The 25219-nt window shown below is 40.2% G+C and overlaps 1 long non-coding RNA gene across 2 annotated transcripts in view; it reads right to left on the bottom strand.

The window, feature by feature from the left end:
* The window catches only part of LOC133463912 (uncharacterized), an 81069-nt gene that overhangs the window by 40353 nt on the left and 15497 nt on the right, over nt 1-25219 (bottom strand). For both annotated transcript variants that reach the window (XR_009784389.1, XR_009784390.1), the window contains exon 2: nt 15950-15999. This is a non-coding gene — a long non-coding RNA (uncharacterized LOC133463912). The remainder of the gene's footprint in view (nt 1-15949; nt 16000-25219) is intronic.

Here is a 25219-nt window from a genome sequence, read left to right as displayed (position 1 = left end):
ACACATACAGTACAACTATTGTACTAATATCATCAGAGGCTGCTCACTGAAAAACAAACTATCCCCAGTAAGTTTTGACGCCATTACTGCTCTTGGTGGTGAATCAAACAGCTCTGATTAACTCTTATCCTAACTATTCATATTTAATCTATAAGCATGTAGAAACTAAGTGTGTGTTAAATTCCACAAAGAAAAATATGACAAAAATCTCAGGCAGCTGATATTGATGCAAATATTTAAAAACAATTTAAAGCTGAAACCTCAAGACAACAATCGAATGCATCCTGAAGGAAGATGCAGAAAGATGAGAACCCCGCCAAATGTCCAAACAGCAATTTCTACAAAATCATTTAGCTCAGAGTATTTCATAACCACAACAGATTTGCTTTGATGGCCCTGGCACTTTCCCTCCCTGAGATGAAAAATATGTCAGTCTGACTGAAAGAAGGAAACGTATGTAGTTTCATTTGACGTATTTCACTACGAGGAACATTGATTGATTTCTCTGAAATTCTAGTATAAACCCAGCTCAGAAAATGTATATTTGTAAAGAAGATGGGGAAAAAAGAAAAGAAAAAAAATAGTTTTACTGGAAAGAGTTTTCTTTTCAAATTGAAAGAAAAAAAGATACAAATAAATAATTTTTGGAATTATATTGATAATTACAGCTTTTACACAAGGCTTCTCTGCCAATGAAAGATTCTTTTTTTTTGTAAAGTGAATAGAGTCTGAAATCTCTGATTGTACTGTGTGTTTTCGTGCTAGAATAAAATTGTATAAGTCAATATGTGGTCTAACTTGAAAATCTGATACAATACACCAGCATGGACTTCAGAGCTGAGGAGAAGACATTATGTAGACTTAAGGTAGGTTTTTTCCCCCAACCTCCTAGGACTTGACATATTCTGTATCATATTTTTTTATTTCTTAACAGGAGCCCAAAGCAACAAAAAAGGGAAAAAACAGGTCTTGGGAGGTTAACAGAAAGCAATTGTGAATTTAACAGTTTTCAAGTGAGGACATATTTTTCTTTTCTCGATTTCAAAAGGAAATTGAGAAATACCTCAAACGCATCAAGAAAAAACGTATAATGCAGCTGGATACGTGAATAACAGTTAAACCATTTTTATCAGTCAGTCTAAACAAAAGCTACTGGATTTTGCTGTATAATTATTAATCATAAAACCACTTAAAGTCAAACCTTTCTTCCTAAGACAAATCATCGTCAATCTAAATTGATTTGAAAGCTGTATTACCAAACGGGAAAAACCCACATATGCAGTCAAACTATTTCTTTGTTGAGCATGAGTCCTGATTATGATCCGTTTCCTAAAGTATAATGTATGAAATGTAATCGCCTGTGAGATTAAAGTTTGCACAGTAAATTCCGCGCATACATGCTGTGGCAGCAGCAGTTAGAGGAGCGTGTTTTACAGGACAACAGTATGAATTCATGGTTTTCCCTGCAGTGATCTCGGTTGTTTTTGGACAGAGCACATCACGACAGCTCCTGGCGCGGTCTGCTTACACTGGCACGACTGCGGCACGGAGGAACTGGAGAAACGGCCCCACTCCCACACACACGTTAAACATGTCACTATTCAGCCCTCAGCTCAACTAATATCCACTTTACGCTGACTTAAAGTGAGAAAGGCAATCGGGGTGAATATCATCTTCTTCACAACCGCAGGTGACTCAGAAAAACACATAAACACACACGCACACGAGAATAAAGATGTGAAACTTTATATTCTGAGTTCAAAGAAGATGAAATTCAAAGTCTTCATTTGAGCTCAGCTCTGTGCTGATTCTGATTTGATTTACGATGTTTTCTGTCACCTGTCGTGGCATAATGCAGTTATTCAACAAGGAGAATTTAGAAAGACAAGTTAATGTATTTATTAATAGGCTATAATTTAAGCAGGTGCAGCCTCTGCAATTATCAGGGGAAATGCAAAAGGCAAAACAGAGAAGAGTATCCAGTAATTTTCTGAAACTATTTCAACACTCCAGGAAGGTTCAAAGAAAACAGAGAAGGTGATGAAGGCTCAGCCGCCCTCACGAGAATCGAAAGGGGTTTTTAACCGTTTCGGGGAATAATTTATATACTCTACACATGTACATGTATTGAGGAGAGTCGTCATTGATCCCTGCTAGTGTGAAGTGTAATTTTATCGTGCGTGTGTGTGAGAGTGAGAAAGTAAGAGAAGGAAAAAACACAAACCTAAAATGTCAAATGTCTGCCCTCTCATCAAACAGGAAGCTTATCGGGCTGTGACATTTTGATCGTCTCTTCTTGTTGTTTTTCTTGTTTACACGGTGCAAACGAGATCAATATTAAGATCTGCATTTGTCGCAGACAAATATGGATATTTATATTGCTTAAAGTAAATAAGGAAAGTCTTTTCTAAGGAAACTATAGGCCTATCTATAAAGAACGTCCTCGTTGCTGTTTAAATGACAGATGGTTTGATCGAGTAAAGCTCGTCCTTATTTATTAAATTCATGACTGTGTGCATGCAAATATTCCTGGTTCTTGGGGGATTTAAAAAAAGGCGGTTTTGCAGTTTGTTTTGGTTGTTTTTTTAATGAAGTGTTTTGCGGTTATTCATCTGGCGCGAGCTTCAATTCCCTGCGTCTCGAGAGTCCACGCGACTGGAGTTAAACTGGACACACGATGGGAAAAGTGCAAACGCTGACCAACTGGCGTCACATTTACACTTTCCTCGTTTTAGTCCCGTTTTCCCCCTTTTTCTCCGTTTAACTCCGGGTAGTTTTATCTGTGGAAAACCCCCCACGCTGCGTGTCAAACTTGGAGTCCCTGCGGGACCTGCGGCCAGTTCCTGGATGTGGATGCAAACATGACAGGGAAATACACGGACATTCCTCTGGATATCCAATTCAGACGCATTTTTATTATTTCGTCACTTACTAAAGGATAAGTATAATTAATATCCCAATCAGAACTATTTTACGCCGCTGCCGCAGGAACTGTATTTCATTTCCACCGGGAGCAGAAAAGAAAGCCCACAATTCAAACAGCATGTATAGGAATATTTCATTTCATGTCATAGGGCACTCATTATCTCAAATTGTTCAAAGTGCAAATGTTTTCTTACGCATTAACAGCAGGATTTAAAATGAAATAACTCCACAGTTCTGTTCAGGTGGATTGTGTTTATTGCGCGGCATAATGCGTCTTGTGTTGGGAAAATGAACAACTATGTAGACTAACTTGAAAGGATTAAACTACGGACAGAAAGACATTATTTAAAAAACACGTTTCTTTGTTAGAGATATTTTAAATTGTTTCAACATTTCAAAGAAATATATCCCGAAATCCTGTAAAGACCGTTGGGTAAAGGATCCTGGTTGATATCGCTTAATATTACACAGGAGTCTTGAGAGTCTTTCATATTCAACGTGTGTTTTATGGTACCATATAGTCTATGGTCAATTATTTTAAACAATTACAAGTTACTAAAAGGAAATGGCCAGACTTTGTCAAAACAAAACGGCAGTAGCTTAATTTCCCTGCGTGGGTCGTTGGACGAGCTGAGATGAGAAATTAGTAGGCCTATACATTAAACAACTCAACTAAAGTAACTTTAAAGTCAAAACTCTTCCATGTGCCACGGGACTTGCTCAGAACTACACTTCAGGCATATTAATGGTGTTTTACTGCGATTATTTCGAACCAAGGCGGCTGTTTTGTTCAAGTGTGATCAGTCTAAAACAAAGACTGACGATATTCCAAAACAATCAATAACCTACAAAACTAAGTGTCCGGGTATGGGTATGTTGAATCGAAATACCACATAAAAAGGCGTCGAAAATGTTGTTTTACAAAGGTTATGGGAAATGGCTTTAGATTTAAGTAAGTTATGAAAGTAAGGTTAGATCTCAGCTGACAAAAACACAGCTGGAGGACGAGCTTGGTTTGTGTGGGCAGGAGTCGCCATCTAGTGGACGCATTGATACACTGCAACGCGTATCTTCTCTTTTTTCCCCCCTTTCCCCTCTTTCATACAAAAAAAAAAAACACAAAAACACAATGACATTTAAAAAAGGCTTATATGAACTTCGATTACTGTCAGCCACCTTGCCTGCTCTCGGTTTCTTACAAACCCATGACACGAGAGCTGTTCGTTCACACCCAGGTACAGTAAACACTCCTGATGACATGACGGCTGCAAAGAAGTGGAAACAGTTCAATCGAGCCAGTGTTTCCTGGAAAGCCAATGACCCTCTGTGATCAAAGCAGCATCAAACCCAGGAAGCCTTTTTTAAGCAACATCATTTCAACAACAACATGAACCCGCTGCTCTCTGGTGACATCAAAAAAATCTGCCAGGAGATCAAAGTGGTAAGGTATTGTCAATTATTGCTTGAACAGCTGTAACTACTATGCCTTGCTGTGATTTTGACCGTCAAAGGAATTCATTTTTCCTTTACTTTTGCAATTCGCTTGCTGGCTATAAAGAGGCTGCAGTCAAATTCTAGAAATGTGCTTTTAGCTAAAAGCCATTAACATTTAAGCGAGAGGCTCTGATCAAATGCCATCACATAATCTGTGTATTTCTAGCCAATAATCAAAACTTTTGAAGTTTCTTTATTGTGTTGTTGTTGTTTTTTAAAAGCATCGCGGGACAAACTGATCCACACTGTACCCTGGATGTTTTGAGTCATGCAGAGAGCCCGGAAAAAACATCCCAAAAGGCAAATAGGCTTAAACATAAATGTTGTTGTGTGTCACAGTGTGTAAATGTATCCTCTAAATAATGCATGTTACATCTAAACTCTCGCCTGAGATTGCCTCAGCAACGTCGCTTATAGATATAGATTTATCGTTGTGAAGTACAGAATATCTTCCACTCATTGTACTTGAAACCATGACTTCAGTCGCTTGCCCCCAATCATAAACGTGTACAACATACGCCTGTACTGAGCATTCTGTCGTATTATGCAAACTAAACAAGGAGGGTTTTGTCACAGTTTCATGCAGACATCCTCCACCTCGAGACTGCTTTCCAACTCGACCCTTTGCTTTAAAGTTTTCACAAAGAGTTGCAAAGAGAAGTGGAGCTGATTCTGACCCTTTGTGAAGACTCGCCTGGACTTTCTCTAAAAGGCCCTGCTGCTGCGTCAACACCTTGCTCAGTTTGATTTGCAGATCAAGGACAGTTATGGAAAAGGAGCCGATAGTCATCTCACCCTTAAACCAGGTAACCCAACTTGAAGCTGAAACTGTGGTTAGAACAGGGAGGCAGAGGCAGATTTTGGAGGCAGTGAAGTTGTCATTTCTATGTTTCAGTGCAAGAAACATGAACGATATTTACAAGAGATTTACAAGAAACAGAAAAAAGAAACTGTAGCAACATAAGTTTTGTTTTTCTAGAATGTATGATTTAAGTTCTAATCTATTAAAGTTTAATGATTTTGTTTTTGTTTTTCTACACATCACAGGATATATTTTGTTTTACATATTTGATCCCCTGCTGATTTAGTGCAGTTTTTAAAAACATATTTAGCAGAATGACATCCTTTTTTTCCAGGAAAAAAAATACTTCCTGGCAGCGTCTGCACGCACTATGTGACTTTTCCTCTATTAAACTATAATTGTGTGTATGCTCTATTGGATATACAGTTAATTCATTTTTTTATGTGATGACAATATTCTTGAAGACTATTAATATTTTCTGAAATGCCCACAGGCCAAGAGTCGAAAAGCCTGTTGTATTCAGCCAAGAAAGCATTTGACAGGCTGAAACAAATATTTGGAAGTTTTGTTTTACAGTCTTCTAAATAGACTTGACCTCAGATTGTTTGAGAGCATGTCAGTGTATTGATCCATTGTGTTTGAGTTTGTTTGTTGTTGTTGTTCTTCGTCCCCAACAGATGTTTTAATTTCTTCATCTGCTGAATATCCATGAAATTAATAAATGGAAATGAGACACAAACTCAAAGGATTGATTACACGACAAACTGTTGCAATGACTGAGGGACGGGGATCAGAGAGGCCACTAGAGGCTGACAGCCGTCTCCAAGATCAGTCTCTCTTTACAGTGACTGTGATGGATGCTTTTACTGACTGTGGACACAGAATGATCAAAATAAACTGCAAAGCAGTTAGAGGCTGACAAACAGATTCATTTTCAAGAATGATTTGAACCCTGTAACCTCCACTTCTCACAAACACATTCAGGAAATTGCCTCTCTGACTGGAGGGCAGCAGTCATTTTGAAAGGAGAGTTACAAAGCTGATTGAGTTTTAGTCAACAAACGGTGCTGCTAACTGAAGAATATGAGCTTGTGAAAACATCTTTGTCATTTGTGACACCTCTCGGAGCTCCCTGAGTAATGAGTAGAGCGATGTTCTTAGTCATTTACTGTATCTAACAACGTAATTCGGGATGAGTAAAGGTGCAACAGAATACACACGCCCACACACACCCACAATCTGGTGGCCTACTACTGTTTTCGGCATTCACAGTTTTGACATTTACTGATCTCAAGCCTGACTCATGAGAACACACACAAACACACAAATACCTGAAACTACATTTCCATGTGAAATGACTGATTAACAACCCGATGACAGATAATGATCTGATGGTGAAGTATATCCTTTCTTTGTAATGACGTTTGACATCAGGCTTCTTGACCCCACTGCTGAAAAAGTTCACATTACTGACTCATGAATTTCTAAAATCAAAAGGCTTTTTGAGGATAATGTCATGGTTTCATGTTCAGACAAAACAAAACGAGTTTGATTCAAACCAGTACCAAAAGCCTGCGCACGCACACACTCACACACACACACACACACTCACTCACTCACACAGACACTCACACATGCTGGCATGCATGCAAAAGCAAATTCTGCTCAGCTTTGGTTGTTTTTCATGTTCATTTTATTGCAGCTTGTTTTCGTTCCTTTTTGTGTTCTGCACTGACTGTAAAACACTTGTAGGATAAAAATATATTCTAGTGAAGCTGACTCAGAACATCTCACACCATCTCTGCTGCAGATGTGTGCGTCTCCAGAGGCCGTCACACTGGTTTCAGCAGTGCAGCACACACCTGGTGGGGTGTATTGAACAGTTTATTTACGCAATTAAATCCTGCTCAGTTTAATTCAGAAGTTCTCTGAATATAAACATGAAAGCTTTTGACTCAACATTAGAAAGTCTTTCAAAACAAAGGCCATCTTGTGGCTTTTTGAAGACTCCTCTGCTTAAACAAAAACAGCCACTAAATGGACTTTGCAGTCAGATAGTTTGGTCAGGTTCGACTTATGTGAATCAGACAGGAAATTTAAGTTTCACCTTTTCAACAAACATGTAGGAGATCATCCATCCATCCAGTTTCTATACCCGTTTTATACTTTGCAGGGTCACGGGGGTCTGCTGGAGCCTATCCCAGCTCATTACGGGCGAGAGGCAGGGGTTTTAGGAGATCATTTAAAAAATAATTTAAGTGTCCTAAAAAGAAAGGAAATCCTTAAATAGAAGTTGTCCTATGGCATAAGTTGTTTGGATAAGGTATACAATCTTCCTCAATCAATACAGTAACTGCTGATTAAAAGTTGCACAAGAACACCTACAAAAAGTGCTGCCAACTGTATCCGCCAGTTAATTTGAGATCATAATTGATGATTTTTAGTTACTCTGAAATCATTTTAGACCCCATTTCGACTCCTTAAGTGATAACAGTTACCCAGTTGTGTTATATATATATATATATATTTCCAGTTATTGCAGTGTGCTCTGACATGTAGCCTAACTATTAACCACTTTTTGATCATTTAGATCAGCAGGAATATGAAATATGGACTCTGGGAAAACCATGTAATTTTGCTGCTCACATGTTTTTTTAGTTCCACTTCTAAGGACACCCAACACTTAAAACATAAGGATACAAAAACAAAAAATAAATTTTACTGAATTAAATTAATAAATAAATAAAAAACTATGGTGCAACAATGTTACCAACAATGCAACATTCCTAAAAAAGGCCATGGATGAATATGTGCATTTGCATTTTCACATTTTTGTTATCTCAAGAAAATACAAACTTAAAAAAAGAAGACGGGAACAATAATATATAATTCTACACTATATGGCCACTTCCTTTGCATACCATGCAGATGAATAAATTTAGAAGTTATTACTCTTTTCCAATGAATCAAGAATAATTTTGTATTTTGAATGAATTCAGAGTCTGAAATGAATTATGCAACACCCCAACATCTATTCACACCCCATCTCCAGAGGAATATCAAAATAAACATGTAAAACAGTCACAAGAGTGAATAAACACAGCGGAAAACTTCATAACACGGGTGAAAACTGTATACCTCGAGGGACACTTGATGAAAAGTCATTCTCTGCTTTCTTGTTTCTGCTTTAATTCTTCATTTGACACAGAAAGTTCTCACTTCTCTTGTGGAGGTTCCCATCTGCTCAACACAATCCTAAGAATATATACATTTACATCTCACAACTCAGCAAAAAAAAAAAGTTAAGATACTCTTCTGATGATGTATACACCTCAGGGTTCACCGTTGTGTGAAATGTGAGCTCCATTTAAATTAAATCTTTTGAAAATCTCCCATTAATTTCTCTCTCATACACACACACACCAAAAAGAGATTTTGAATTAGAGTCTTGTATGTTTATCATTAATCCAGAGTACAGACATTTGGTCCATCTGCTCAATCTTTTTTTTTTTTCCTTGTCTGCACACATATTAATGATTGATACCATGACGGTAGAAACCAAAGGCATATATATGTGCATTATTACTATATTTAATATATATACATATATATATGCATACATATGCATACACATACATAAATATACACATACAAACCCAGTGATTTTTTTTTTTTTTGGGGGGGGGGGGGCGACATCCAATGCCAATCCAGGAAGCAGGAACACATGGAGACACACGTCAAGCACTGGAAATCTGCAACAAAAAAACCACAAACAAAACACGAAACCGGCACGGAGCCGACCAAAACACGAACAGCAATCGACCTAAATCTTGAGATCGCAGTCTGAGCTAAGCTACCGCTACCGCTACCTAACCCCAAAAACTACAGAGCAAGCATGCAGGTGAACAAGCCAGTGTGTATGTCTATGTGTGTGTATGCGTGTATGTATATGATCATGCGTGTGTGTGTGTGTGTGTGTGTGTGTGTGTGTGTGTGTGTGTGTGTGTATATGTGTGTGCGTGCGTGTGTGTGTACATGTCTACGTGTGTGTATACATGTCTACGTGTGTGTATACATGTATATGTTTGTGTGGCTGTGTATGTGTGTGTATATGTATGTGACTGAGTGGCTATGTGTGTGTATGTGTATGTGTGCACGCGTGTGTACATGTCTTTGTGGCTATGTGTGTGTGTATGTGTGCACGCGTGTGTATATGTCTATGTAGCTATGTGTGTGTGTGTGTGTGTGTGTGTGTGTGTGTGTACATCTGCTCAATCTAACAATTATGGTCTGGACCTTACTTTCAATGACTTGCAACAAAAACTAGGTCGTGTGCACTGAAAACCAGCCTGGCCAGCCATACAGAGTCATTTTGCGCAAACTCTCCCTCTTGACGTGCCTGGCCCTCCTACAGTACACGCAGTCATCCCCACCAGCACAGAACGTACCAAACCAATCACAGTGAGGCAGGACCGGGCTTAATATGATGTCTCATACAAGAGCCACTATTTGAAACATCCAAGATCTCTGCAGGATTGCCAACACCACTAAAACCCATTGACAGTCATTCACTGCTGTTCTTACTCCACTGCACACCGTCTTGGACATTTTTTTTGTTGATTCTTTTAGTTTGTTCGTTGCTCCGTCTACATGACATGCTGTGTTTCTGTGACAGGTCGTATGCTTTCCTAATGGAGACCAGTGGCAGTTCCTTCTGCGTTTGTTGGTACCAGCCCCTGAAATCAAGTCAAATCCAGAGCAAACAGACAAATTCGCTTGCTTTCGTCAGAGAAAAGTTTAAGGATGCCTGGCCAGGTGAGCAGAAAAAGGAGCTAAACCAACACACATGAAAGTTAGTCAAACTTTTTGAGAAGAAAGAAGTTAGAAGACCGAAATATTGGATAAATGTGAGCTCACATTAAAAACTCCCCAGCTGAAGTTACAGTTGTATGCTGGCTTTGTTTTAGAGCTGTAGTAAAAAGCATACCTGTATTATTGTTCATATGAAATAAACAGTTAATTTACATTACTCTAGTCCATCCCTGCCGTCAAAGAACCATACCACTAAAAACCTGAATATGTAGTCAGTGATGCGTCTTCACTGTGACCCATGCTGATGCTGTCCAGACACACAAATAAGATCCGGTCATGTGGTAATAATATTCTCTCCTAATGAGTTCCATTGAGCTTATCAGCCTGCTGTCTAAACAAAATCTCTGACTGATCATCTCTGCATCCAGATGAAAAGTTTACTCCGTAACGGCAAAGGAATGAACAGTTTCTAAATGACAATCACATTGTACTTTAAGTTAATGTTGACATTACCATAAATAACATTTGTGATTTGTCATATTTTTTCAGATATTTTTACAACTTTCTTACACTAACTAACAGTTCACTTTAATATAATAAAATGGAACATTTAGTTATGTATAAAAGCACTTTCTATGACAGGGTCAGTTTAATTTTAGTTGTACAATATTTAGCATCTTTCACTGATATTTTTAGTTTTTTTTCCCCCAAAATACTAATTTCAGTAGGCATTACAAAATTATTGATTGAGATTATTAATAACATTCAGTAGAGAGTAACATTTTACAATTTTTCTCTTCTAGTTGTATTTATTATTATTTTTTGGTTCTTACGTTACACACACAGATGCTGCACAGCTTAGATGAGTGTTGAATGACAGATCACATTAACTTCTTTAAAAACGTATGGGGGTGGGAGAGCGTTTGGTGCTTCTCTACCCGGCAACAGAGAGCTGAGTCATCTCTGTCACAGCCCTCCCACGCCTACCCACGCTGCACTGCTCTCGCTCTCTCTTGGTGGTAGAGATGCATGGCCACGGCTGATACCAAAACTAACTGCATCACTTCATCCAGGCCCACGGAGAAGAAGAAAAAAAACATTTACCGTAAAAAAGGTGGGGGGGGGGGACCATGGCGGAACAAGCAACAAGCCTGGCATAGGAGTGTGTTCAATTGTTTTGTATGGGTAGTGTGTGTCTGCCGTGCACGAGTGAGTGTACGCGTCAGACTGAGTGTGTGATTATGCCATGTGATAATTTACAGAAACTGATACCAATTATCAAACGTGGCAAAAAAGTGTGTAGAATGAAGTGTGACTGAAAGAGTGAAGAGCAAGACAATGAAAAAAGTGTATTTCTGTGTGTATATTCCTCTGACCAATTGAGTGTGTGTGTGTGTGTGTGTGTGTGTGTGTGTGTGTGTGTGTGTGTGTGTGTGTGTGTGTGTGTGTGTGTGTGTGTGTGTGTGTGTGTGTGTGTGTGTGTGTGTGTGTTGATTTCCAACACCGACATTCATTCCAGTCCAGATTAGAAATTTTGATACAAAAATGGATTCACACTTAGAAAAAAAGGAGTCATGTATGACATCAGGGTTATCAAATACGACTTATATCAGCACTAAGTGTTATCAATACCAATTTTCAAAGAAACACTATTTTAAGTTTCTAGATCTTTTGTATTTTTTTTACTGGGCCGTTGTGCATAATGACATTTGTGCAGTTTATTTTGGTCATCTGTTTAGTTTGTACTGTGTTAACAGGTGGTTTAGGTGCTTAACTGTAAATTTGGTTTCAAACTGAATAAACCATCAGTTTCATTTAGAAACGATGCAAAAGATAAAACAGTGGGAGGGTGCAGGATTGGGGCATGGTCTGCAGGGGAGAGAGGGAGTGCGGGGGAGTGGGGCACAGGTGACGCGGCTGGAACAGCTGACAGTACACAGGTGTGTCTAATCACTCTCTGTGTATTTCAGTAGGGTGCGGGCTTCGGAGACGGGAGAAGGACGGAAGCAGAGCAGAGCGGGAGAGCAGCTCTACTGACGGTGAAGGAAGAAACGTGGTGCTTGTGCACGTGTGATTTAGGGTGAATAAAAGATATTCCACGAAGATCCCGGTGTCCGCTGTCTGTGTGACCCCCGTAGCAACTCACAGTGCTACAACGTCATTTCTTAATGATCAAATTAAACAAATCCCCCACCCCAAAATGTAACAAATATTGCTTCAGATTTTTAAAACCAATATTTTTACAAGTTCACTGAAGGAAAAAGTCTGGCAAATAGAACGGTACTTTTTCATGTTCTGTCTTAATAACTTTGGAGAAAAGCAGTCCACAAACATGTAGCCTACTAAAAAAGTAGTAAAACTAGTGCTTGTTAGAAATTTGACTTTGTCTTACATCTCTGTGATACTATGCCAAATGTAACCGCAGAGAACCAGTCACTGATCTTCTCAGACTGACCAAACCAGAGCAAATACAGGCGGGTAACTTGGTGTCAATCACATAATCATTACATGACTTGGCAAACGGCGCAATAAGAAACAAAAACTGCTCCTGGGATTGCAAATCAACCCATCAGCCACTACTGCTAGTTAGGTCAACAAATTTGACCTGCCTTTCTATAAAACAGATTATGACAAGAATCAAACAGCTGGACCAACAGCGCAAGGTTGGATTTTTTTTACTTCTAATTTCGTAACAACATATGAATAGCATGTTCTTTTGAAAAAATGATCTATTCAAACAAAACGTTTATCATCACAGAAACTCAACTGAGTATTCACGGGCCAAAGATAGCTTGTGTATAATACAATCAATCTGTAAAACAAAACAAAAAAAAAGCTACAGAGCCATGTATGGAGAAACGGCAACAATCCACTGTCCAATCACCATCTCATTTATCCAGTGGTCAACCCTGATGTCTGTTTACCTAACAAAATCTGAAACCTATACAACACTTATGCAACGAGAAACAGAAAACAAAGTATTTACTCAGTCTGACAGAGTAAAATTAAGAAAATTATCCACGGTACTCACTTATGCTTCATATCAGCATGGCGAGTCGTTGTCAGGTTAATAAACGCAGTCTGCGTATGAAAGGGCTCAAAGCGCAGTGCAGCGTTTATTCCCTTTTCAATCATAATTGACTGAGATGTCCCATTGATTTGTGTACTTAAGTCATATCGCTTTCTTAGGGTGGTTAATGACAACAAATACATGTTTGAAATGAGTGTCCTAAACAGCAGGCCTAAACCTAACCAACCCACACAATGAAGGCAGTTGATGACGCATACTAATGCTTTCTGGATGACATTGCAGAAGATATGAGACAGTGTTAGAATATTTCTGATGAATTAGGGTCAGAAATACGACAGCTACGGAGAAAATAATACTCACTAACGTAAGTCAAGACATGTGCAAATCTTAAACAATCGGCTCGTAGCACGTACTACGCAAAGACTACACTGCCTGTGCAGTCAAACACAACAGATGTCTACAGATGGAAAACTGAATTTAAAATCAGCAGAGCAATCCAGTCGGTAATCTTTGATTGGACGGATGTCAAGTATGGCCAGGTATTGTGAATTGGTTTATTTTTTTTAAATATTTTTATCCCCGATTTTTTTCATCACTTTTTTCATCACCCGTGCTCCTACCTAAGTAACAGTCCTGGGCATTGCTCCCCTCTACCAACCCCGGGAGGCCCTACACTGAACTCAGGTCTCCTCCTTATCCTGAGGAGTGAGCAGGCCGGTTCTTTTCACCAGACAGGGTGGGGTTTCTCTGGCCGGACGTAGCACGTGGAAGGATCACGTTATTCCGGCCAGATCCTCCCCACCCCATCTGGCGCCCCGGCTGGCCAGAGGGGGCATAGCCCAGGACTGTTGCATGTTTTTGTGAGGGTAGCTCCCATTAGCTACCCAAGGGAACACGGGGAGAACACGCAAACTCCACAAATAAAGGCCATTTCGCCAACCCCACCCAGGGTGTGGGTGCTGAAGTCTTGGGGAAACTTAACACGCATTCAGCGCCCACAGCGTCCCCGGCGGGGGAACCCAGGACCTTCTTGCTGTGAGACGGCTGCACTACCTGCTGCACCACAGTGCCCCGTGAATTGGTTTAGAACTCAATAGAATAAGTTGTGTAAACAGAAGTACTGCCCATAGTAGGCTAGTGACAAACTGTCAAAAAGGGCTTTAGTTTTCGAGATACCCCTACCGGGGGTAGAAAACCTAACAATGTTTTTCCTCATCTCTAAGGTCTTCAATATATATCTCTACATGTAACACACATCAAGATATTCACACCCAGGTTTTTCTAATAGGTAAAGCAACTTCCTGACCACAATTATGTCAAGTTTCAAAGCTGTCAGAGCTTCTGTTATTAATCTACATGAGTTTATACATCTTAACTCCTATACGGCCAGGCTGTATTTAGGTTCTTTTCTAGGTTTGGGGTGTATAACAATATGTATCAATTTAACAATGTTTGCACAAAAAAAAGTAAAATTTTAACCTAAGAATCCATTTCATATATGGGAGACCTTAGCGATGAGGATAAACATTGTTAGGTTTTGTTCTACCCCCGGTAGGGGTATGTCAAATCTTTTGGGGCATTGTCACTAGCCTATAGGTCAAAAATGGTCTCCAACTGCTTGACCGACAGAGGCAGTTTGTATTCTGTTCAGGACATGCTTTGTCTTTCAGGAGATAATTTACCAAAGATGTCAAAAAGCATGCATTGCTCCGTGTTGAGAGATATTGCAAAACCTGAATGGAGCATGTGATATGTGAAATAAAAGAGTCATCACCCATAGCTAGCTGACTCAAACTAGGTATTTCTATTGACTCACAAGGTAAGCAGTTTGTATGCTTTATTCTTGTGTGTATATATATATATGCTACATTGATATGACACATCCTACAACACAGATGAAATCTGCGGACAAAATTGCAAAATTGCCACCAATGTCAGAAACAAATGAATTCCTGTAAACAAATGTTTCAAGAGCCCTGCACTGCCCCTGATTTATAACTGTTTAATCACCTTGCTGTGGTTGTCCATATGTGGCCCTGAGACGTATTAACGACCTGTCCATTGTGTACCCCTGTCTTCCCCAAGAGAGCTGGGCTAGGCTCCAGCAGATCCCCACGACCCTGGAAAGGAATAAGTGGGTGCATCTACACCCGTTTATTCCTATTAAGGGTCACGGGTGTGGGTGGACAGACAGACGGATAAATAACTTTTTCCATGTAAAGAAAACTCCAGTAATAATCACTAGGAAGTACGACACTGCCACTTTCACTTCAGCCCTTCAGCTCTGCGGCCACTGCGTCACACTAAGATTACATGACTGCATTTCGCTAAACATAGCCAATATTTCTCCACAACCTGACCGACTGCCAACAAGCTGAGAAAAAGGTTACAATTCACCGTCTGTGATTATCCACAGTCAGAGTTACACTGCATTTCCCCAGTCTAAGTGATTTGCTGCAAAAGTCAAAGCTGGATTCTGCATAAAAATAAATAAATCACTCAATGTGATCCATTTAGAAAAAATAGATGAGTAATCAAGTCATTCATGAAGTCTAAAGAGAAAAAAATGAACTAAAACAGCCACATCAAAGAGTCCAAATCACTGAAGTCGAGAATGAATTTGATTCCTTCTGAGTCTTACGCCTTTTTGTTTTCTTGAGTATTACAAATAAGCACCCGAAACCCTTTGTTAAAGTTATTTTGCTTAGTTTTAGTCCTTAGAGCAGACAGGCAAACTAAGACTGCTGAAGCCACTACCCTCGACCAGTTCTCATGTGTAAAATATGAATGAGAAGCACTTTTCAAGCACTGCACTCCTTCTTTTCTTGATAAATAAAAAGGTCAAAAACATAAGTAACACCTATGAACAGCTAGTTTTCACTTACCAGTTTGTCTTCCTTCATCCTCCTCTTCATCAGAAAGTCTTCAATGAACACTAAGAGGAGAGAAAAAGAAGAGAGGAAAAAAGAGAGAAGGAATGTTTTAATCACTCTGAAGGAAGCCAGCTATCTTCCCACTCACATTGCTGAGTATCAAACTCACACAGACGCATACCACACACACACACACAAAGATCACACACACACACACACACACACACATATAACTCCAAAGAGGTCAAGATTAAAATCACAGGAAGAGAAAAAAAGATCAGGGCTAAGAGTGAAAAAATATGACAGTAAGATAGAAATTTAAGACCCAGAACAGTAAGAGGAATGAATAGAATGTAGAGAGAGCAGCAGATGACAGGGGGAGAGGCACAGAGAGACTGGAGAAAATGAAATGCATGGTTTGGCTGAGTCATCGTAACCACCACTTCCTCAGTGCTCTAAGAGCTCTACTAATGACTGGCCAACTTTTGAAACAAGCACACACACACCCCCTTCGCATTGCTCAAACTTTTTCCCTTCAAAACGTGTCTGTGTACATATTTTTGTAAGGAATAATTCATATCACAGACATGGAAACAGTGATCTATTGGAAAGAGAGTGAGAGGTTTACTTGCGTCGGTTGAGAGTCAGGACTTGGTTACTCGTTTAAGGTTATGATGATTAAAGTAGAGCGAGGGACTATGGAATTCACCGTGGCCTTAAAAAGCAGGAAGACCATATGTGTTTGACAGCCTGAGGAGGAGACTTGAGAACTGACCTCACTGTGTGTTTCATGAGAAACACAATCTGCACCCACTCAGAGAGAAACTGTTTTTTCCGTTTCCCAGAACTCCCAGAGGCATGGCTTCTGGAGAGATGCTTTCTTTACAACCGCTTTCTCACTTTACTTGACCAAAAAGAAAGTCATGTCTACGAGTTGATGATAAAACTTATGATTAATAGTGTTCCTTTACAAATTAAACACTGACTTCTATCACACCCATACACACCACCCCAACTAAAGCTCCTTTCAGGCATGCTGTACTTTCCATTAACAGAAAAGCATCTGAATAACCATCAACCATTTTTGCTACCAAGTTAAAAATACTGACATTTATGCATCACCTCAAACATTACACAAGGCTGATCAACTTAAATCCCATTAATGGTCATATGTGCACAACAGCAGTGGGTTCATTTGGTCTAGAAGAAGAATGCTGTGAGGTATTTTTAAGCAGAAGAACAGATCTTTGTCACTGTTATGAGAATGACGAAAAACAGTTTAGCAGCTCTTTATTAGCACTATATTGTAAGATGCAGCGCAAAAAAAACAACAATACAGTGAAGAAAAACAACATGAATCAATACCTATATACAAAAACAAGCTGCATGGAGACCTACTCTAAGCATGTGGAAGGGGGCATGTTTAACAGTCTTTGGGTAAAAAAAACAACATTTTTGAGTCTCTGTTTTTGGCCTGTTCCAGAGGGGAAGAAGGCGAAATGGATTGTCCCGCGAGGGAAGGCTCATTCTACTGGATTTCCGCTGCAGTGGATCTGACACACCTTCCTGTGGAAGTGCAGCCATTGTCGAGCCTTCCCCACCTGGTGAGAGACGTTTGTGGAGCAGGTGAAGTCGGCCGAGATGTAGACCTCAAGAAACCTGAAGCTCTCCACCGTCTCTACCTTCTGTCCATCTACAGTATGTAGAAGGCAGCGTGCTCAGACCACTTGGATCTCCTGAAGTCCATCATCACCATTTCCTTGATCTTGGCTCTGTTCAGGTCCATGTTGTTGTTGTTTGTCGTCACATCACTGCCTCAGCTGTCCCTGTAGACTGACTTACCATTGTCCTTAAATCAGGTCTATGATGACGGTGTCAGCAGATTTGACGATGGTGTTACTGGTGTGAATGGGGAACAGTTGTGTGAAAACGAAGTAGAGGAGGGAGGTCAGAACACACACCTGGGGTGTGCCTGTGTTCAGGATGAGAGTGGAGAAGATTTGTTCCCTCATCCTGACATTCTAGGATCTCTGAGTATCCAGGAGCAAAGTGAGCCAGCCCCAGGTTGCTCAGCTTCTGGAGCAGTTTGTGAAGTAGAACTGTACTGAAAGGTGAAGTCCAGAGGCATCATCCTCACATAGGTGTTACTGCTGTGCACGTCTGTGGAAAGCAGTCATGATGGCATTGTCTGTTGAACTGCTTGCCCTGTATGATAACTGGTGTTTATCAAGGTCAGTAGGCACTGCAAACCTTGAGACAGGTGAAGTTTCTCAAACATTTGGTGGTGATGGGAGTTAGAGCAACTGGGCAATAATCATTCAGGCAGCTCATTATGTTCTTCTTGGGCACCAGAACAGTGAATGGCTGACTTAAGGTGGGAGGGAACCACAGACTGCAGTGCAAGATGTTGATACTGGCGGTGAAGAGCTCCACAAGCTGGTCTTGACTTAAGTCTGGGCTGGTTGCATGAAATGGCTTTGACCTGATGCTACTCCAGCTGGATGGGGGTTTTGTGCCTCTGTTTTAATGTCTCTGTAAAACTCTTTCAATCACCTTGTTGTTGAATTGTGCTATATAAATGAACTTGCCTTGCCTCTCTGGAAGAGCAGGATAGGTTTAGGCCTCTCCATTGTATTGGTCGAAGTAGGTGAAGAACTGGTTCAGAGTGTCCAGTAAGGTGCTACCCTGGTGAGACATGTCCATGTCCTTTTGATCCCCTGCCACATGTTCCTGGAGTTTTGTTGCCAAAATACTCATCAATCCACCGTTTGGCCCTTTTGATGCCTCTCTACAGGGACAAATGACAAATGTTTGTTTACCTGCTGATCTTGTCACATGAAGGCATCGTTCTCCACTCTGAACAGGGCACACATCTTGCTGTTGAGCCACAGCTACTGAATTCAGAATTATTGAATGCCATAATTCAGCTGTCAGAGTGCAATGAAATCTTTCACTTTAATAAGCTTGAAAGAAATTTGAAGGAGATTTTCTACACAAACTAGCTTTCTAGGCAGTTGGAATACTGAACCGAATGTTAATAATAATAATAATAATAATGAAAAAACTGGCAAAACATGAAAACTGACAGACAAGACGTCAGTTATTGCAACTGACTTGCAAACATTCAAGATTTTTTTTCTGGCCCCATTTCTGCATTCATCATCGGCATCACAGTCTCAAAAGACCATCGGTTTCTTGTGTCTGGAGGAGGTTAGAACTTCTTCACGCAGCTTCTCCTGTGGCTGGTGAGTCCAATTCGGGAGAGGCAGATGCGGCCGCAGGCGTTGCAGGTGTGGGCTGAATCCGGTGCTGGTGTGGGCATGGTGGCTTTCTGCTTCCTCAACTTCCTTTTTGTTTCTCGGTGTAGAGCCAGGGCGGTTTCGTGGCTCTGCAGTCCGTTTTGTAAAGCTTGTTTCCATTTCTTATGGTCCTGGGCGACGTCTTCCCACGTGGCTGGATTGATGTTGAAGGATTTGAGGTTGTGCTTGCAGACATCCTTGTATCGGAGCAGTGGGCGGCCTAGTTGCCTCTTCCCTGACTCTAGCTCTGCATACAGAGTGTCTTTTGGCATGCGGCCATCGTCCATGCGACGGACGTGGCCCAGCCAACGGAGACAGCGTTGTTTCAGCAGGGAGAGCATGGTGGGGAGCTGTGCTCTCTCCAGGATTGCGCTGTCTGTGATCCTGTCCTGCCAGGTGACTCCCAGTATACGTCTCAGAAAACGCAGATGGTATGTGTTTAGACTCCCGTCATGGTGTGCATAGGGAGTCCAGGCTTCACTGCCATACAAGAGTGTACTGACAACACAGGCTCTGTACACTTGTACCTTTGTATGAATGGTGAGCCTGCTGTTCTCCCATACTCTAGATGATAATTTCCCAAAAGTGGAAGCTGCTTTCCCAATCCGACTGCTGACCTCAGCATCGAGTGAGAGATTGCTGGTAATGGTGGACCCGAGATAGGTGAAGCTACTCACAGCTTCCAGTGTGTAATTGTTGATGGTGATGGAGGGTGGGGTTGTAGTCCCCTGGCCCATTGTCTTGGTTTTGTTTAGACTGATGGTGAGGTTGAAATCTTGACATGCTTGGCTGAACCGGTCGAGGAGAAGCTGCAGGTGTTTCTCGGTGTGTGTTGCCAATGCTGCATCATTGGCAAACAACATAGCAGATGTTGAAGGGTTCAGAAGTGCACCCATCAAACTGGACAGTACCGTTCATGTCTGTGTGGAAGGACTGGAGGATGCTGAGGAGTCTTGGTGGGCAGCCGATCCGTTCCACCAGTTGGAAGAGTCCGCTCCTGCTCACCAGATCGAAGGCCTTGGTGAGTGAGTCTGTGAGGACTTGGAGTCTATTTAGTGCAACTCGAGCAAAGAGCTTGCCGGTGATGCTGAGTAGGGAGATGCCGCGGGAGTTGTTACAGTCACTCCTGTTTTTGTACAAGGTGACAATGTTTGCGTTTCTCATGTCCTGTGGGACAGAGCCTTCTCTCCAGCACAGGCATAAAAGCCTGTGCAGTCTGTGCAGAAGAGCAGGCTTCCCGCACTTAAGGACTTCGGCAGTTATGCCATCGACTCCCGGAGGTTTTTTCTGGTCCCACTTCTGCATTGAGGACAATGATACACTGCTATCCTACTTTTAAATAACATGTCGGATGGCTCTAAACCCAATTCTAGTAGTCTCTCTAAATTATTATCACCCTCAGCAACATGTATTGTCCGTTTTTATTTTTTCAATTTAAGATCGTGGTAAAATTGTGATTTTTTTTTCTTTTTAAATTATGACATGATATTTTTGCTATATCGTCCACCCCTACTATGACCTTAATATATCCACATTTTACTAAATTGGCCAATATTTACAATATAAATATCCTGTCACTGTGTTTAAGACTTAAAATTGATACTCTTCACTCAAAATTACATTAAATATATCATATTCAAATATTAGTAGAAACGTTTGATTTGATAAATCAAGTGAGTCATCCTCTCAGACTTAAAGAAATCTGACTTTTTCTTACTTGGGTTACTGAGTTCTGAGGCACTTCTGCATTAGCTTTAGTTGTCAGACCAGGAGGTTATGCTTTCTGATCTTGTGAGTGACAAGCAGCTGAGTAGCAGCTGATGTGGTTGCTGATTTTAGCTCATGCGCTTTTTACGTACTAAACTTCCTAATAATACTGTGATTAAGGGCTGAATTTACATCTCCTCCTTAACGTTACATGCAAAATTGAGGATGTGACGTAGTTCTCTAGTAGCCACATTGACCTCTGTCAAAAAATAGCTTAATTTTAACTGCAGAATTATAGTAAGGACATTTTTGACATAATTCCCCCTAAAAAAGGAGAACAGTAAGTGTTGCTCCAAGTGAAAACTTTGCCACAATTGCTGTAGCCCATTTGTTTCATGAGAAAATAGAAATGATAAGAGGGTTTGTTACAGTAAGATTACACACCGGAACAATTTCCTGACCAACATCATCAACTTATCTCCTGCGTCTAATTTAGGGAAAGTGGCCTGATATGTCACAATGCTTTGTTTGGGCCTTTGAAGGTGCTCCGTGTCTCTACAGTATATTAGTTGTAATTTGACGAATGTACTGCCAGTTTCTTGTCCGGGACGTTCTAACAAGACTCATTTTTGATCTCAATCAAATTTTCCTAATTCACAAAAAGTTGAATCAAAAACTTCAAGGTGCTGAGAGTTCATGATTTGCCAGAAGACCATGTATTGCTTATCCAACATGTAGAATTGGTTTAGTGTTGTTGACTGAAGTTGCTTGCTGTAACTCCTGCTGTCCAGAACCAGGCCCAACTCCCTCTTTTAAAGTTTTACGTTAGGTCTGGAAAATCCAAAGTCCAACTTCGTACATATTACACAGATGTCTGTAGCAATGATATCATCAGTCCCTTCATCTCAATCTCACTTGTTGGACTCCCAAAATACAAACTTCAACAAAATGCCTTCATAAGGCAACTGTTGTTTATTGCACATCTGGGATAATCATGGCATAGGACTTTTGCTTTTTTGAGTGCAGCATTGGCAAAGCTACGTGGGAGGAAAAAAAAAAAAAGGTCCCAATCTGTGAGTAATGCCCTGAAATCAGCTGTGAAAGCACTGGTTTTGTCACAACTAGGACACCCAGGTACAGATGGTAATTTTTTTTACTTATCACAAGGCTTCAGGTTCAGCCAATGACTTCTCATAAATAACTTGGGCTGAGTGGAAATGGTTTCATTCTATCTCATTACCTTTTTTTGGGAGGAAAATGAGAGCATTTGAAACTATAGCAGCCTCAGCCTGACCGGCAGTCTCTCTGACATTTAAAAACTCATCATGCCCGGCATTAAACATATTCATACACAACAGTGGAACAGATAAAGTGAAAACAAAATGTTGGTGTCATCCTGAGAGTGTATCGTCTTGGTATCAGTCTGAGGATATTCAAGGTTCGTGTAACTCTAACCCCAATGTTACAGTTTTCTCTTGCAGTATAAAAATTAGCTGCCGCTGAGTGATACAAAAACTCCCACCCTGTCCAGATTAGTCTCCTATCCAGAGGAAGTCATGGGAACTTCATAAATATACACACACACATGCATACATACACACACACACACACACACAGCTTCCTCTGCAGTTCCCACACTTTTCACAACACAAAGCTGTACCCAGAGACATGGACGAGTGCCCACACACAAACATTTCGTACTAGTTGTGTGCAGTCATACTGGCAGTAACGGAAATGAAGAGCATATAGTTATCATTGCACCAGATGCTAGTTGCTTCTTTCTAAACACCTCAAGTGCTCTATACAGTATTTTCTTAGACCACAGAAATGCATCATTACAGGATTGGAAAATTGTTTTAAGAAAGTTATGTATTTAAAATAATGAACAAAATTGTTACTGATGAACTACAACAGCTATAATTATGACTGTATTTGGGCCATCCACCACACCTAAACCCAATATGATGCCTACAGTGAGGTTATAAATGAATTCTGGTGTCTAGTAGCCCTTTCTAGTTATAGTTTAGAATTTGAAAAACTGAAGATATAGATAATCAGTACAAGCAGCTGACATTCATCCTTGTCAACTTCGTGCACAGTGAGAAAGCAGAGTGCTCATTGTGGGAGAATTGTGGGAGATTGAGTCTGCAGATGAGTCAAAGAGACTCATTACGCATGATTTCAAAATGAAAATCCCAACACTTCATCTTAAGTGTCTGTGTGGGAGTCAGACAAATACTTTCAATAGTTGTTGCTATGGTATATGTGCCTGTATGTAAACAATGCAGTACTGTACCTTGAAAAGCGCAGACAAAACATTTTTTAAACCTTTAGTTGGGCTAAATTGCAGCTTTTTAATAAAAAGGTTATATTACCAAATTTGGTGCATGTGTGTATGAATACATTAAATGCAAATCATAATCCATTCATAAACTGAATGTATCCATGCATTCTTTAGGGAAACAAAAAGTGTGGTGATATAAGTCACTTTTCCGAAAGAGTGTAGTTAAAAAAAAAAAAAAAAAAAATGCAATATGTGCAACAGAATGTTATTTTATTTTGAAGTGTACTCTTGAATAAACTTGTTTTCATGGGTGGTTTTTGGAGGGACACAGGCGCATTGGCCCCAGCAGAAATCTGGCTGACCCCGTGGAGACCCCATCTGTCGTTTGTTCATCAATGATGATCATTTCTGGGTGGATGCAGTTCAATTTCCACACATGTAGCACTAATCAACCAAATAGGAATAAAACTTGCATTAAAAAATGTTTTAGTTATAAAAACCGTAACAGAAGGAGTGGTAGTCCTGAGCCTTTCTCCACAGTCTCCAGCCAGATCCTCTTCAGATGCAACTGGGAAGGGAAGTTACTGTGGCTGGCTTTTGGCGAGAGCAGGGTCGGGTGACCAGGGAGGTTAGACAATGCTAAAAAGGTAAGCAAATATTCCTTCAAATGAAATAGAAACCAATATTTTAAAATGAAAATAAAGTCTGCTGTGCTGCTCTGAATTGAGGACCAGCAGCTAGCTATTAATTAACAGTAACTTAACTGTGTTTAGGCATAAACATACATTTCTTTGTGAGGAGATGCTCTGTATTTTATCTGTGCAGGGTAAAGAAAAATAAACGCAGTATTGGCAAGACCCATTGTCTACTCTTTTTTGTTGTTTTGTTGTGTGAGTGGTGTAACCCATACAGTATAAATATAAAACCAAGGTTGGACAAATACTTGGCCCCCATGTGAGACGTGTGGCATCTTGAGGGCCCTGAGAGAATTCTTTCATCTGCCACTGCCTGTTTTAATGAACTACTACTGAATTCATAACATGATGTCTGCTCTTCTGGAACATCTGAAGTGTTCATCATACATCATATAAAAGTCACATAATAAAAAAAATAATAATTTAACTCTTCTATAAAAGATCAAATATCCCCCAAGCACTGAACATTGCCATATACTGGTAATTATTCTGTCAATAGTTTGGTGGCCTCAGTGGACAATTTGTTCTGTCTTTATCTGTTTAGTTATAACAGTCTGAGGATATTTAACTCTTATCCGTCTCTCAGCAGTGCTTGAGCGAGCCTGCAATATATGAAACCAGCTCTGCAGATTGTATCTTGCGATCAGGATTCTGTGAAACAGAAACTTGCAGTTGTTGTAGGCGGCAAATAGCAGCACAAAATAAAAGCTATCCAAATAATTAAATAACATCTTAAATTTAGAGTCCTTTTTAAATAATCTGGGGGGGGGAGGAAAAAAGGATTCATCCACCTTAAAACTCTACTTTGGTCCATCTCAAAACGGTGCTATCTAATGCATTGCTGAGAGTTTCACTTTAATGGTGAGTTGATAACATGCAATACAGATGCTGTTTCTAAGTTAGCAGCTGCACGTGTGTCAGTTTTCCAAACAGAAATAAACTGTGGCTCACAGCGATCCTCTTTTGTACTTTATTTAATCGTGGCTTAAACTAAACCTATACTTCTGACTGGTGTTCTTGATGGTTTAATGCCTCAAAAGAATCAGTCAGCATCTCTCACACACTTAGTCCCCAAGCCATAAGAACACAAGCATATACAGCCTTTAACAGTTCTCCTGATTGCTGTGTGACGTGCTTTGGCTACAAGTAATGCAGGTGGTGACTCATTTTTACCTCCGTCTCAGTCCCAAGTTTTTGCACAGAGATCCCTCAGAACTGCAAAGCAGTCTACTTGACTAAGCCGTTGATTTTAATACTTCTTCTCAGGTCTTATGACATTATATCATTATTTTCATTG

This window comes from Cololabis saira, chromosome 17 (assembly GCF_033807715.1).
Source record: "Cololabis saira isolate AMF1-May2022 chromosome 17, fColSai1.1, whole genome shotgun sequence".
Taxonomy (NCBI): domain Eukaryota; kingdom Metazoa; phylum Chordata; class Actinopteri; order Beloniformes; family Belonidae; genus Cololabis; species Cololabis saira.
Note: the sequence above shows the minus strand (reverse complement) of the source record. Positions and strands in the feature narration are given on the sequence as shown.